This window comes from Bos indicus, chromosome 29 (assembly GCF_029378745.1).
Source record: "Bos indicus isolate NIAB-ARS_2022 breed Sahiwal x Tharparkar chromosome 29, NIAB-ARS_B.indTharparkar_mat_pri_1.0, whole genome shotgun sequence".
Lineage (NCBI taxonomy): Eukaryota > Metazoa > Chordata > Mammalia > Artiodactyla > Bovidae > Bos > Bos indicus.
In genome coordinates, this window is record NC_091788.1 from 40,067,314 (window position 1) to 40,081,539 (window position 14,226).

General features: G+C 46.1%; 2 pseudogenes; one reads left to right on the top strand and one right to left on the bottom strand.

The window, feature by feature from the left end:
* Positions 1-239: 239 nt before the first annotated feature.
* Positions 240-1,152, bottom strand: LOC109554103 (serine/threonine-protein phosphatase 2A catalytic subunit alpha isoform pseudogene; annotated as a pseudogene).
* A 4,648-nt stretch (positions 1,153-5,800) lies between these two features.
* LOC109554104 (pregnancy-associated glycoprotein-like) lies at positions 5,801-13,952 on the top strand (annotated as a pseudogene).
* The last annotated feature ends 274 nt before the right edge of the window (positions 13,953-14,226 follow it).

Sequence of the window (14,226 nt, forward strand, 5' to 3'; positions counted from 1 at the left end):
CGCTACACCAGAAACGAGTTTCTTGACCAACAATGTCACTTCAGCACGCGATGAACTGGTTCACTCTAAAGTGGTCACGGCTGTTGAAGACAAGAGGTTTTGTATTTTTATATGGCACATCTTTTTGGTCCCTGTGAAAACAAGTTTTTTTGAATGTGAACTATCCTCTGACACTTGTGGAGTTACTATCACTCTTCCTATATCCATTAGATCGATATATGGCTCATGGCTGCACAAGTTTAAAATTTCATTACAGGGCAATGAGCAACATGTGGCTTGCCTCTGTGAGCGGCTGGGTCAATCTGCAAGAAAGAGTATTTTAGAGTATCATCAAGTTCCAAGATTGCAGCTTGGTTACCACAACAATAACAATATTTTGGAGCACTGAAAATCGTTACTGCATTTCAGGCAAAACACCAGTTATATCCCTCCATCACCAGCCAATGAGCTCTACACACCAACAGGAGGCCATTGGCATGATTAAATGTCTCAGAAACATCCTGCCCAAAGGTGTAGTCAGCTCCTTGAGGAGATATACCCCAATCTCCATGGTCCCTCTGGATCTGACCACAGCAAGTGATACGTTGGACCCTCGCGGGGAACTTCTCGTAAGTGATCAAGAGCTCTGATGTGATCCAGTGTATCTATGGATGGTGAGAGGCCACCATGTAGACAGACTATCTGCCCAGCCACTGAGGCAGTGAGAGGAAGATGGTCAAAAAGATCTGTAAAATATTTCCAGACATGCGTTTGCATATTTCCTGAAATATTCATCACAGAAACCACATACTTATGTAATCTGTCTCCTTCTCTCATGATTTCCTTGAAGAATGGTGATATGTTCACTGATAAGGAATCACAAGAGCTACAAGCAGAGTAACTGTTTCCTCTGAATAATACCCTCTGTCAGCATAATCGCCCATAAACAAGTAATTTGTATCAGGAGATTTACCACCAATTCTAAACAGTTCCATGAGATCATGAAATTGCCCATTCACATCTCCGCAGATGGTTACTGGACATCAAACTTCTTGTACATTGGATTTTTTTTGTCAGCATTTCTTTAGCCTTCTTGCAGAGGCTCTTGACCTGGGATGGGGACTGCTGCTCCATCCACTTGTCCAGCTCCTTGGTGAATACCTTCTCGTCCATGATGTCAGCTGCCTGAACCAGCTACCGCTCCTTGCTCCTCCCGCTGGTAGCCGGTTCCCGCTGAACTTGTGCCTGTACTGGTGGTTGCTCAGCACTAGCGCTGGCCCTCTGGCTCATCCCTCTGTGCACAGCCACTGGCCGCTGCCCTCCTCCACTCACTCTAGGCCTGACACTCTGCTCTCTGTAATCTCCCCCTTCCTTTCTATGCCACTTATTTGTTTAAAAGGTGGGAGGAGGTGGAGTTGTCTTATAGAATTTTACAAGTATTGGGTTTAAAGCAAGGGACTGCAACACCACTACCAAGGGCCAGTAGGGTCTTTGACCTATTGAGACCCCGGCTGCACGGCAGGAGTGAGACTTCATCTGTATTTACAGCTGCTCCCCATCACTCTCCCATCCCCCAGATGGGACACTCTTGTTCCAGGAAAACAAGCTCAGGGCTCCCACTGACTCTTCATTAAGATGAGTTGTATAATTATTTCATTATGTATCACAATGTAATAATAGAAATAAAGTACACAACAAGTGCAATACCCTTGAATCATCCAGAAACCACTCCCCTCCACCACCACCTGTAGAAAAATTGTCTTCCAGAAAACCAGTCTCTAGTGTCGAAAATGCTGGGGACCGCTAGTTTAGAGGATTGCTTCTCTGTCCCTTTATCTATGTAATTCCCTGAGAACTGGGAGTTAGATCTAGACTTGAGTTCAACAAGTTTCATTGGAATATTTTATACATATTTCCATATATTTCTTATGCCACCACTTCAAGAGGTTCATAATTTCCCCCACTCCTATGACAGATGCTGAGATGCAGCAGGTCCTGATGGTGCCAACCTCATGCATGCATTGTAAAACACTTCAGCCTTTCATCTTATGGTTTTAGCATCCATTGATGACCTTTGCCTAGATCCATTGATTCATCAGGATGTTGCAAAACAGAGGATTTATGTTTCTACCACTCCTTCTGAATTTAATTCCTAAAATTCTTCAATTAAAGATGATTCTTTTAACTGTTTGTAGTTACATGAAATATGCTTCATATAAACAAAAATAGCATAAATGTTGATGATTACTTCCCTTTTTTCTCAGTGCCCATGTTGGTGAGTTGGTGCCCTACCAATGTGTCACTGTGACAAATTAGATGTTATCTATTAGCATTTGGATCTCCTGGCTTTTTATATATTTAATTTATTTCAGCTGATTTGATCTGATGCTAAAATTGTCCCAGTTTTAGCCTCTTTATATGGATTACTAAACTTTTTGTCCAGCCCTCGCTGGTCTTTGAAGGCTCAACTTTCTGGCCCTTCAAGATTCCCAGACTTATCTTGTACACTTCTTGACCCAGTCCTGAAATCAGCCATCTCCTCAAGAATCCATAGATCCTCTGGTGGAAAATGGTATTTAGAGGTCACAAGTTAGACCTCAGGATAATCACTATAAGCAAGCTGCATCGTTAGTAGGTTTTTTAACCATCAGAGTGATGAGGTATGCAATTCTTAAAAAAGAAAATAATTAAATGTTACAAACTTAAGCTTTCAAGTTTTAAGACTGCAAGGTTTTACTTAAGCTTTTTTGTTTTATACTTGAACCTCTTTCCTCTATCCACTGATTGTCTTACTTTAGAATAATATTAGCTTTAATTACTTACTTGCTTTAACCTATAACACACATGCGATACTTTCACAACAGCAGAAGCAATATCACCAACAATAGGGTGTTGGACACAGTCTCAAATTTCTTTGCTTTTTTGTTTTTGGTTTTATTTTGGGTGTGGGGGCATGTTTTTGTTTCTCTTTGTCCTTAGAAAACATTCCACTCTGAATGCTGCTGCTGCTAAGTCGCTTCAGTCGTGTCGGACTCTGTGCGACCCACCAGGCTCCCCGGTCCCTGGATTCTCCAGGCAAGAACACTGGAGTGGGTTGCCATTTCCTTCTCCAATGCATGAAAGTGAAAAGTGATAGTGAAGTCGCTCAGTCGTGTCCGACTCTTAGCGACCCCATGGACTGCAGCCTACCAGGCTCCTCCGTCCATGGGATTTTCCAGGCAAGAGTACTGGAGTGGGGTGCCTACAAAGTCAAAATTCTGCATTTTAAAGCCACTTACTTAGGTAATGTTTTGTTCTGGGCAGTTATGTCATCAACTTGATACAATTAGGCTCCTTAATCTTAGTTTGTTCTCAGCTTCTACAGATGTGTTTATCTATTTTTTGATCTTGTAACATATATATTGTTGCAAATTCAAACTATAAAATAATAAAAATCACTTCCTTCTCTGCCCCTCATCCATAAATTATATTTTTAGTACTTTTGACTTATTCTTGCCCTCTTTATTATTGAAAATAGACGTACATGTATGTAAAAGTAACAAATTAAAAACACTTTTTCAGTCTGCTTTTTTAAAAAAACTGAACAAGATACCCTGAAGAAATCACCCATCCCACTCCTCCCTCCACCCGCATCCTCCCCAGGTGTTGGGACGCCCTGGGCCTTATTCCACAGTCCCCCACAAGTGGTCACTTCAGGTATGTTTGTAATCTTTTGCATTTACAAATGGTTCAGGATGAGGAACACCTGTAAACCCATGGCTGATTCATATCAATGTATGGCAAAACCCACTACAATATTGTAAAGTAATTAGCCTCCAACTAAAATAAATAAATAAGTAAAAACAGTTGTTGTAGTGAACAGCTTGTGCACATGGTGATTTCTACTTTTGCCAGTGTGTCTTTGGAACAGATCCCTAGAAGTAGAATTGTTGAGTGAAGGGCATATGTGTGTGGCATTTGTTAGATGCTGTCAAATCCACTCTGTGGAGATTGAACAACCAATAATGAATGTAAACAATGTACAAAAATATGGGTTAAGACATAGCACCCTATCTATACACACCTGGTAACCGGGGAGCCTCTCGATGTTCTACCCAAGGGTCAGAGTCAGACCTCGCTAGACCTCACGCAGGAACACCCAGGCTCTGGGAGTCCTGGGAGGAGCCATGAGGCACCATTGTCTTTACTTTGGCTGAAACAACAGTTTAACAGGCAGCCCTGTTCATCACAGGCTGAGCAGGAGCTCTGCATGATTTGTTTGTTTGTTTGGTCCTCTTTGATGGATAAAAACACTTCAAAATTATCTCTTTCTATGTTTGGTTTAGCAGTTAAAATGTTTCAAGGCATGAATTTTATTAGGGAATTAAATCAGAATTCTATCCATTTGTCCTTAGCAAATGGATATTATTAAATTCGCTGGTTTATATGACACTGCTGATCTTTCTTCACAAATGGAAGGAAAATTGACATAGTTAATATGTATTCAGTCTCTTACTCAGTCAACCAACTTGAATTGGATTCCCCCTCTGTCCCCTCTGTACTCATACCTCTAGGCGAGAAATAAAAATCTGCACAGTCTGAAGGCCGAATCCCTCCAGCCTTTGAATCCCTTCAAATGAACAATGTATGCACATTTGTTGGAGAATCGGTTCACACTATATTTTCTGGACAAAAAAAAGTTTAGTTGCTAACATTCAAAAATCAGGAGATTACACATAGATTTACAGACTTCTGACTTCTCTTGGAAACTTGGCCAACCAGCCTGCTTTCCTCTGTGGCAGTCCCTGGTTGGAGCAGAGGCAAAGCTTCCCCCAGTGGTAGGACCTGTGCTGCCCAGTGTCCAGAATATCTACCCAGCCCTTCCATTCATTTCTCTTGCCTCCTGGGCCATAAATCTGTGAGAACTGACCTAGACTGCTAGCCTCTGAAGATACGGACCACCTGTGTGTTACTGGACTTTGACTTTCCAGCATCCTACCCAGACTCCAGCACACAGGGCTCTCCTTGTATGTTTGGTGGGTGATATGAAGTATCTTGTGGATGCCTGTATCATCTTTCTTCCGATACTAAAACCATGTGATTGCAATACTGCTCCAGCCGAGATCTTTGATACAGACTGGCAGCAAAGGTGCCCCTGATCTGTGCCAATGTCCCACTACTCAAAGCCACTCATATGTCACTGGGCTGCTCCTAAAGTCTTCACTTTTCTGTTTGATCTCTTTTCCTCCTAGCAATCTCCTCCCCAACTGAGCACAGCCATGCACATCTCATGTCATTTCTAGGACAACCACATGAGATCGCGAATGTATAGCATGGCACCCAGCATTTCTGTTTATCACATTCTTAGCAGCGTTTTGTCTCCAAGTTGGCACGAGTCTCCCCATTCTTAGTTTAGCTTAATTTTTCAGCCAAGCCTCAAGGAAGAGATTACAGTAGAAATTTCTGTAATCTGAGAATTTTCCAAATCCTATGTGCAGAGACTGACAGAGGTAAACATTTTATGGGAATTCCTGTGGTGAAGTGGTAAATAATCTGCCTGCAATGTAGGAGATCCAAGTTTGATCCCTGGGTCGGGAAGATCCCCTGGAGGACGAAATGGCAACCCACTCCAGCATTCTTAGCTGGAAAATTTCATGGACAGAGGAGCCTGAAGAGTCCATGAGGTTGCAAAGAGTCGAAATGACTGAGCACGCACACATGACCTTATCAGAGCCATTAGTGGCCTAACGGCGCAAATTAGGGCAGGTCAGAGCATATATAATTAGGAGCTTGTGTTCACCACTGCAAGCTCAGGACTTAATCTTCCCTGGGTCCTTGGAGCATGAAGGACCTTGTGAAGATCCTTCACTTCATGAAGCATGAAGTGGCCGGTGCTGCTTGGGCTGGTGGCCCTCCTGGAGTGCATAGTCAAGTAAGTATGGGGACAGTTAGTGGCATCATCTCTCTTTCTGGGATTTCTCTTGTCGTCCTCTTATCCTTACACCCATCAGGGTTAGAAGAGAAAGCAATTCTCTAGCAGTCCAAAGATCAACTCTTACCTATTGATGAGAACCTTGTCATGGGCACTGAGGGGCAAAAGCATCTTGAGGTAGGCCTGCAGGGTTGCACAGCTCTGGGGGTGCCAGTCACATTAGGACCCATGCAAGAACAGCACTCTCTGCAATTGTTCACTGCACAGCCTGTGCAACTCTAGGTGTGGTGCTGTGGAAACCCATTTCTCCTGAATTTGCCTCGGGGGCTTGTCTCTGCTCTCTCTCCTATTTTGGGTGTATGTATTTATGTCTTCATCTGCATAGGCGCCAAATGGTCATCTGGTTTACCCAAGATTACACAACAGAACCTGTATGCAGACCTAGGTTTTTGACATGTCTTTGCACGGCATCCTGATAAAAGATGACACTCATAGGAATGCTTGGAAAATACACAGTGCCATTACAATGCCAGGTATGACAGTCATACTATAATACAGACAGCTGATTGCTAACCCTTCTTTGTTTCCTTTTCCCCGTGCTCAATAAAAGAATCCCTATAAAGAAGAAGCAGGCCCTGCAAGAAATCTTCAGGGTAAAAATCCTGACAAAAAATTTCCTGCAGGCAAAAGCTTACAGTCTGTCCAACAATTCTGGTCTTTACCAGAGTTTCTCATCTCATCCCCTGAGGAACATCTTGAACATGAGTGTTGGGAGGATGGTGCTCCACAGCGCCCCCTGGTGCTCTGGCCTAGCACTGGGGCTCATCTGGAGGTGCCAGGTGGGATGTTGGGGCTGGGGCTCCTGCAGGAGGCAGAAACAGTGGGGAACAGGACCCCATTCCAAGAGGAAAAGGCATTCTCATCCTCAACTCTTGGTCTGTGGTGACTGGACCCAGCAATGACCAGGTGGCAGGTAAACATCCATTTCTGTGCCAAAGACATTAGATTGAGGGAGATTGTTGTTTCTGAACAAAGTGAGCTACTGAGTTAAGATGAAGAGTGAACCATGACTAATCAAAAGATAGCCAACTGCAAACTAGTGTGAATCCTCAGGCAGAGAAAGGTCACCCTCTGCAAATCCAGGAATGATACCAGAAAAAAGTTACTGAGTCCCAAAGTCCCAAAGTCCCATGTGAGGCCATAAAAGTCCAAGACTATAGTTATTGTTTCTGTCATTGTTTGTTTTTTTTTTTTAAGAGTCTTATCTCTTCTTTGAGAATGCACAGACCAGGCTGAGAGAGAGGCAAAGATTGAATACATGTCAAGTGTAAGGGCCACCTGCGCATTGCTGACAGAAGTTTAGAGGGAGTGGCCTGGGGTGACTTAGGAGGCCCACAGTCTGGGGCTTGAAGAAGAAATTGGAGAGCTTCTCAAATGAAGTGACTAGTCTGAGCAGAGGCTGTGAGGAGGAACGGTTGGAAAATGATTTCTGGAGACCCGGGTTGCCCAGAGGGAAGCAGTACTCTGGGAATCAGGGGTGATCAAGAAGACTGGCCTGCACTAACCTCCCCTCCCCGGCCCCTGTAGATGGCCTACATCAGCAACATCACCCCTGGAACACCCCCTCAACAGTTCCAGGTCATCTTTGACACCAGCTCATCTGACTTGTGGGTGCTCCCTGTCTACTGCCCAAGTTCCAGCTGCTGTGAGTACCTGCTCCCCCGACCCATCTTGGCCCTTCCCACCCCCTTTTCTATCCTTGGAACCTGACAGATACGCATCTCTTGTGTTGGCAGCTACGAATAGCAAATTCAACCCTAGTCAATCCAGCACCTTCCAGGACATGAGGAGGACAATCAACCTCAGCTTTGGCTCTGGGAGAATGAGTGGATATCTTGGCTCTGACATTGTTTGGGTAATGTGGGAACCAGGGGCTCAGTAAGGGCTGGCCCTGGGAGCGACAGCTACCTGCAAAACAGATACAGGACTAGCTGGCAGAGACTGTCCATCCCTAAATCCCCTAGTGGCCACCTGCCCAGCAGGGCCCTGTCCCTGAGGAGGCAGCTCCCCTGCTGACACACAAACTCCCAGAACAACTAACCCAGAGAGTGGCTTGACATGTGGATTTGTAGCTCCTTTACCCATGAGCAGCCCAGAGCTCATTTTGCTGGAGCAGAAGGAGGGGACAATAAAGCACCCACTTTTGTATTCTCAGACTCTACAGGGTACAGTTATGGTAATAACTTGTTTGATCCTGAAACAACCCCAGGAAGGAGGTATTACTATTAGCTCCATGATAAGGATAAGGGACATGAGGTGCAGCAAGTCAGGGCCTTGCCCAGGTCACACATTTTTCAAGTGAAGGAGCTTGGCTGTCCTTCAGGACTCAAGTAGGTGTGGGTTTGGGAGAGAGCATAAAACTGATCTGGGTCCCCTGGACAGCACAGGGCTTCAGGTATCCAGGCAAGTAAAGCAGGGCTCACAGATGTGGAAGGGGCCTGATAAATGGGATCTCACTCCAGGGGACCTTTGAGACTAATAAAAACTATGGCTTGCCTCCCCATAAGTGCCTAGTATACTCTACCTATGTCTCTCTGTCTCTCTTCCTCTCATACATACACTCACACACAGGTATACACATCAGCAAAAGCCTCTTTCCCATGCCAAATTTTCATAAGAACCCTGCCAGTGACATTGTATAATAGGATTTCGTCTTCCTGGAGAGATACAGAATCCACAATGCATTGCAAGGAATTCAGTCCATTTCTGTTATCACATCATAGTGATGCCAAAGAGAAGACTAGCCTGCTCTCTATTCATTGCATGCTCAGGCAGGAACCATTTGGTCCTGTTCCAAGTTTTGGTTGCCCCACCTGTACAGCAGGCTGAGGTCAATTTGACTCACTCAGATGGTGTTTTCAGGAGAAGCAGATGTTGTTAAAATATACAGCATCACACAAATGGAACCTGAATTCCTGTGCCAGCTTTGTCTAACCATCTTACGTCCAGCCAGGGTACAGCCAGGCTTGTTTTTCTCTGACATGCTAATGATCTGCGCTCCAGCCCAATCCCACTTCCCAAACCTTTATGTGGGAACTCTCTCTTCCCATGGATCAGGGAACTTTTTGTCCCGTGGCAAGCATTTGGCCTGAGCACGAATCTGTCCAGGGAGGCCATGGAATACGGGCCTTATGATGGCATCCTGGGCTTGGCCTACCCCAGCTTTCCCACCGATGGGACCAGCCCTGTCTTCGACAACCTGAATAACCAAAGAGTCATTTCTCAGCCTGTCTTTGCCTTCTACTTGAGCAGGTAAGTCTGAGCTGGACAAGTCTTCTCTCTAAATTAGCTGTGCTTACAGTTGCATGAAAAATTATAGACCACCAGATCCAGAATATTTCTGAGAGATAGTCTAGCTTAGGAGAACTATGGCCCCAGGATCACATCTGGCCTCACCACTGGGTTTTGTCAATAAAGTTTCACTGAAACACAACCGTGTTGTTGGGCTCAAGGACAGTAATTTTGCCCAGGATGGGGGGTGGGGCGTGGGTACAGATAAGAGAGAGAGCAATAGAAGGTGTCAGGATATTGGATATTGGAGGAAAAGGCAACAGGATTTGTTGATAAATTTGATATGGAAGGAAGGAGTGGGATGGAGAGAATGTTTCCTTCCTCAGTAACATCTCACCAGGAGCCCAGGACCAGCTACAGAGTTTGCAAGAGCCAGTCCAAAATGAAAATGTGGAACACCAAAACATATTAGGAATTTTAAGACAGGGATATTAGAGTTGGAGGTCTGCTCAGCTGTAAGCCCCATGGACAGCACTGGTCACAGGCAAGTGAAGTTAAATTGAAACCATGCCCTTAGCTCCCTCGGGCCTTGGCTTTCCAGAATAATTATAGATTAGACAAAGAGAAAGCCAGACCACACCAGCATGGAGACCTCTGAGGGTATCTCTGAGCACTCGGGTGGCTGGAGAGGACCTGGCCTTCCACATAAGATTGGGTGGTGGAACCAGGTTAGGCTGCCCAACTTTGAACTTCTTTGGCACTCAGTATATGGGGACCAACCTTGGTCAGGTACTCAGTCCATCTAAGCCTCAATTTCTGCATATGTAAAATAAAAACTACTGTAGTAGCGCCTCTGATGGGTGAAGAAGCACAGCCTGCAGACAGTGCCTGGTGTTACTCTCTTCCAACAAGCCCCTCATCCTTCTCTATTTGGCCAGCTGGATATCACCAGCATGGTGATGTTTGGTGGAGTCGACAATTCCTACTTCCACAGAGATCTCAAGTGGATACCAGTGATTCAACCACGCTACTGGCAGATAATGATGAATCGGTGAGCCTCTCCCTCTAAGGGTCACCCCAATGACATTTCCACACATGCACACAGACAGACACACACAGTCACACACAGACACTGGCTCCACCCACAAACATACATAAAAACACATATGAGACACATATAAATACACTCATAGGCACAGATACAGACACGCACAGCACACAGATATGCACAAACACAGACACACAAATATAGACACACACATCACCCATGGGTTCATAATTGCCTCAGGCCTCCTGTCCAAGCCTCTGACCAGGGTCCTGAAAGGATCCAGAGAGGTCTGTGCAGCTGGGGGAGGGCTGCATTCCTCTGCTGTGAGGTGGGGAGCATGGTTAGAAGACCCTACAGTGTGGTGAAAAGAGGATCAGGGGGAATTTCACAAGTCTGGACAGGGTTGTGTTAAGATGACCTACTGACCAGGGCCACCCAGGACCTAGAGTGTTCTCAGTACACAGAATTGCCAGTTGAAAAACTGAGAAAGTCCTGAAAGTCTGGGAAAACTGATCTACTCAGGGAGAAGCCATCCAGCAGTGGAGAGAGGTTGGCTGCAGTCTTGAGACCTAAAACAATACATAAAAAAGAGACAACCCACCTAAACAATGCTACCAACCACCCAAACCGAGCACACAGTAGGGCAGCAGCTGTGACTGAGTCAGGAAGCTGGGATCCAGGAGTGGCCTGAGAACAAGGGGCAATAATAGATGAGATTCTGCATGATACCCTCAGGCCAAAGATTTCCTGTCCTTTGGAGGCCCCTGGGTCTGCTCACACTCCCCTGGCAGGGGCCTCAGTGTCTGAGCCGGGTGAGGGGGTGGTGCTGGGAGACAAGCACTCCCAGGGCAGCCTGTGTCTCCCCCACCACCACTCAGAACACCTACTGCCCCGAGGAACCTCCATCTTCACTGTATGGGCCGACCCATCATTGGTGAGACACCAGATACAGGTCTCTGGATGTTCTTCATTCAACAAACATACCTCATGCATCCATTGTGTGCTGGGCACTTGAGGAAGGCTCTAAGGATACAACTCGCCTTCACCTCTAGTGACGGAGACGTAGATGAAATGACTCACACAGTAGTCCAATAGTGAATTACCACTTTGGTACACACTAGACATGAGGAAAAGGCCCTGGCACCCGACTCCAGTACTCTTGCCTGGAAACTCCCATGGACGGAGGACCCTGGTAGGCTCGCTAAGAGTTGGATACAACTGAGAGACTTCACTTTCACTTTTCACTTTCATGCATTGGAGAAGGAAATGGCAACCCACTCCGGTGTTCTTGCCTGGAGAATCCCAGGGACGGTGGAGCCTGGTGGGCTGCTGTCTATGGGGTCACACAGAGTCGGACACGACTGAAGCGACTTAGCAGCAGCAGCAGACATGAGGAAAGACCTACAGAGAGTGAGCAAGACAGGTGCTCGATCTAGCCTGGGGTGAAGACTTTCCTGAAAAAGTGACAGTTAGGCTGGGACCTGGAAGATAAGGAGAAATTAACTATAGAAAGGGGATGAGGGTCTTCTAGAAAGGGCACCAGCACAGGTCCTGAGACATGAAACAGCCAGTTTATTCAAGAAAGGAAGTCCAAAAGGTGATGTGACCAGAATAAAGGTAAACAGAGTCAGGGCAAGAACTGAAGGTCTCTTCAGGAGACAGTCAGGCAGGGGGCAGTTGTTGAAGAGATTTCGGAGTGACCCTGGTGCCTGCTTTGTCCTTCTGTCTCTCAGTGTCTCCATGAACGGAAAGATTATTGCTTGTTACCACGGTTGTCAGGCCATTGTGGATACTGGGAGCTCATTGCTGATTGGCCCAACTGATCTGGTCAGCAGCATTCAGGGGCACATCAACCCCAGTCCCATCAGGGATAGCGAGGTGAAGGGTCATGCCACAGGGTCGTTCTTGGGCTCCCCAAACACCAAGGATCACCTGGGCCAACCACTCTCCCTCTTTTTCTTATAGCAAATGATGTCATGTAATGATGCCACGAACCTGCCTCCTGTTATCTTCACCATCCATTGCACTGACTTCCCAGTGTCCCCTAAATACTACATCCAGAAGGTGAGGGTTCATCCCTGGGGCTGGTTCCCAAATCTGGCAATTGCTGGAAACCTTGGGCTGCTGCTGGGAGGAGGGCACCCCCTGCAGGTCAAGCCACACCATTGAAGACGCTGCTGAGCTCTGTGGCTGGGCCAGTGCCTCCCACAAATTCAACCACTTGAGAGTAAAGGGCAGTCTGGTAGATCCATCATCCTGAAATAAATAGAGAGACACAAGCCCATTCCAGCAGTGTCGAGGCAAAGGGGGAGGGGAACTCTAAGGTCCTCAGACCTCAAAGAGCTTCAGTTCAACTGAAGCCCTCAGATGGATGAACACAGAAAGTCAGCTCTAGCAACCCTTGAAATAGACAGGGGACAATGGGGAGTGACTGGGGATGGTCCCTGTGCGCTGGCCCACCCTAGTGATTGACAGTCTCCCTTCCCTTCTCAAAAGAGGCTGATGGGCTCAAAAAAGGCATTGAGGAAGAGAGGGAATTTCAGTAATTCTAAATCCCCAGCCTCATGGAGGAGTGAAGAAGCCTGCTTGGGTTGAGGGATATCTACACCGAATTCCATGCAATCCATTGCATGGAATGGTTGGTGCAAAAGGGATCTGGAGGCAGATTAGGGGTGATGAGGGCTACAGACCAGGGTTGCACCAGGGGAAATCACTCAACCCAGTCTGGAGTGGCCAAAGAGGATGAGTATGGGTCCAAGGAGGCTTCCCAGTCAGCCTAAGTACAATATAAAGGGCAGATTGTGGGCACTGCTATTTAAAGTGGATAACCAACAATTACCTACTGTGTTGAACATGGAACTGTGCTTGATGTTATGTAATAGCCTGGATGGGAGGGGAGCCTGGGGGAGAATGGATTCATGTAGATGTATGGCTGAGTCCCTTTGCTGTCCACCTGAAAGTGTCACAATACTGTTAACTGGCTACACTGTGATACAAAATCAAAATCTTTTAGAAAAAGAACGGGTTGTGGGGAAGGATGAGAAGAATAGGCATTTTCTACAGAGCATAGAGCAAGCAGGAGTTGGAAGGAAAGAAACAGAAGACTGTGAGGGGAATTATGAGACATTCTTGTTCTTTTTTTAAAAAGTATTTTGAAGTATAGCTGCTTTACAACGTTGTGTTAATTTCTGCAGAACATCAAAGGCACTCAGTTTTATGTATGTACAAACATATACATATTCCTTTTCATGTTCTTTTCCATTACAGTGTATCACGGGATACTGAATACAGTCCCTGTGCTATACAGTAGGGCTTTGTTGCTTAACCATCCTCTCTATATTTGTTTGAATCTGATAATGCCAAACTCCCAATCCTCTCCTCCTCCCCTCCTCATGACAACCACATATTTTGGCCCTTCTTGTTCCTGTACCCCCACTTCTGCAGCTACTGTGAGAGCCACTTGATTCTTTCCACAGGAGGGAAAAAATGGAAAAGCTGTCTGCTCTGGATATTGAGGGGGATGGCAGGTAAGGGCTTAGGCTGACCGGTATGTATTTCTGTTTCCCCCAGATTTCAAAGAGCCTCTGCTTTAGCAGTTTTCAAGGGGGCACAGAGAACATGGTCCCCTTGGAGACCTGGATCCTGGGTGACATCTTCCTGAGAGCATATTTCTCAGTTTTCGATCAGAGTAAAAACAGGATTGGCCTGGCTCCCGCAGCATAAATCTGCACTGCTATAGGAATCACTCAGGCCCACTCCAAACACACACACCCAGGTAGGGCCATCCCACCCAGGGATGCTGAGGAACTGTGTCTGATGATCTGCAAGGCCCTATTCTCGGTAAAGAATAAACAGCTTCACTCTTAATGGTGCTAAAACAGATGGGTGTCTCTGTTTGGGTCCGGGAGGGTATAATGATTAGGAAGGAGCAGGAACCAAGTCTGAACCACAAGTGAGAGGAGACCAATTCCAACTGGTTTCAAGGAAAGGGGGGCTT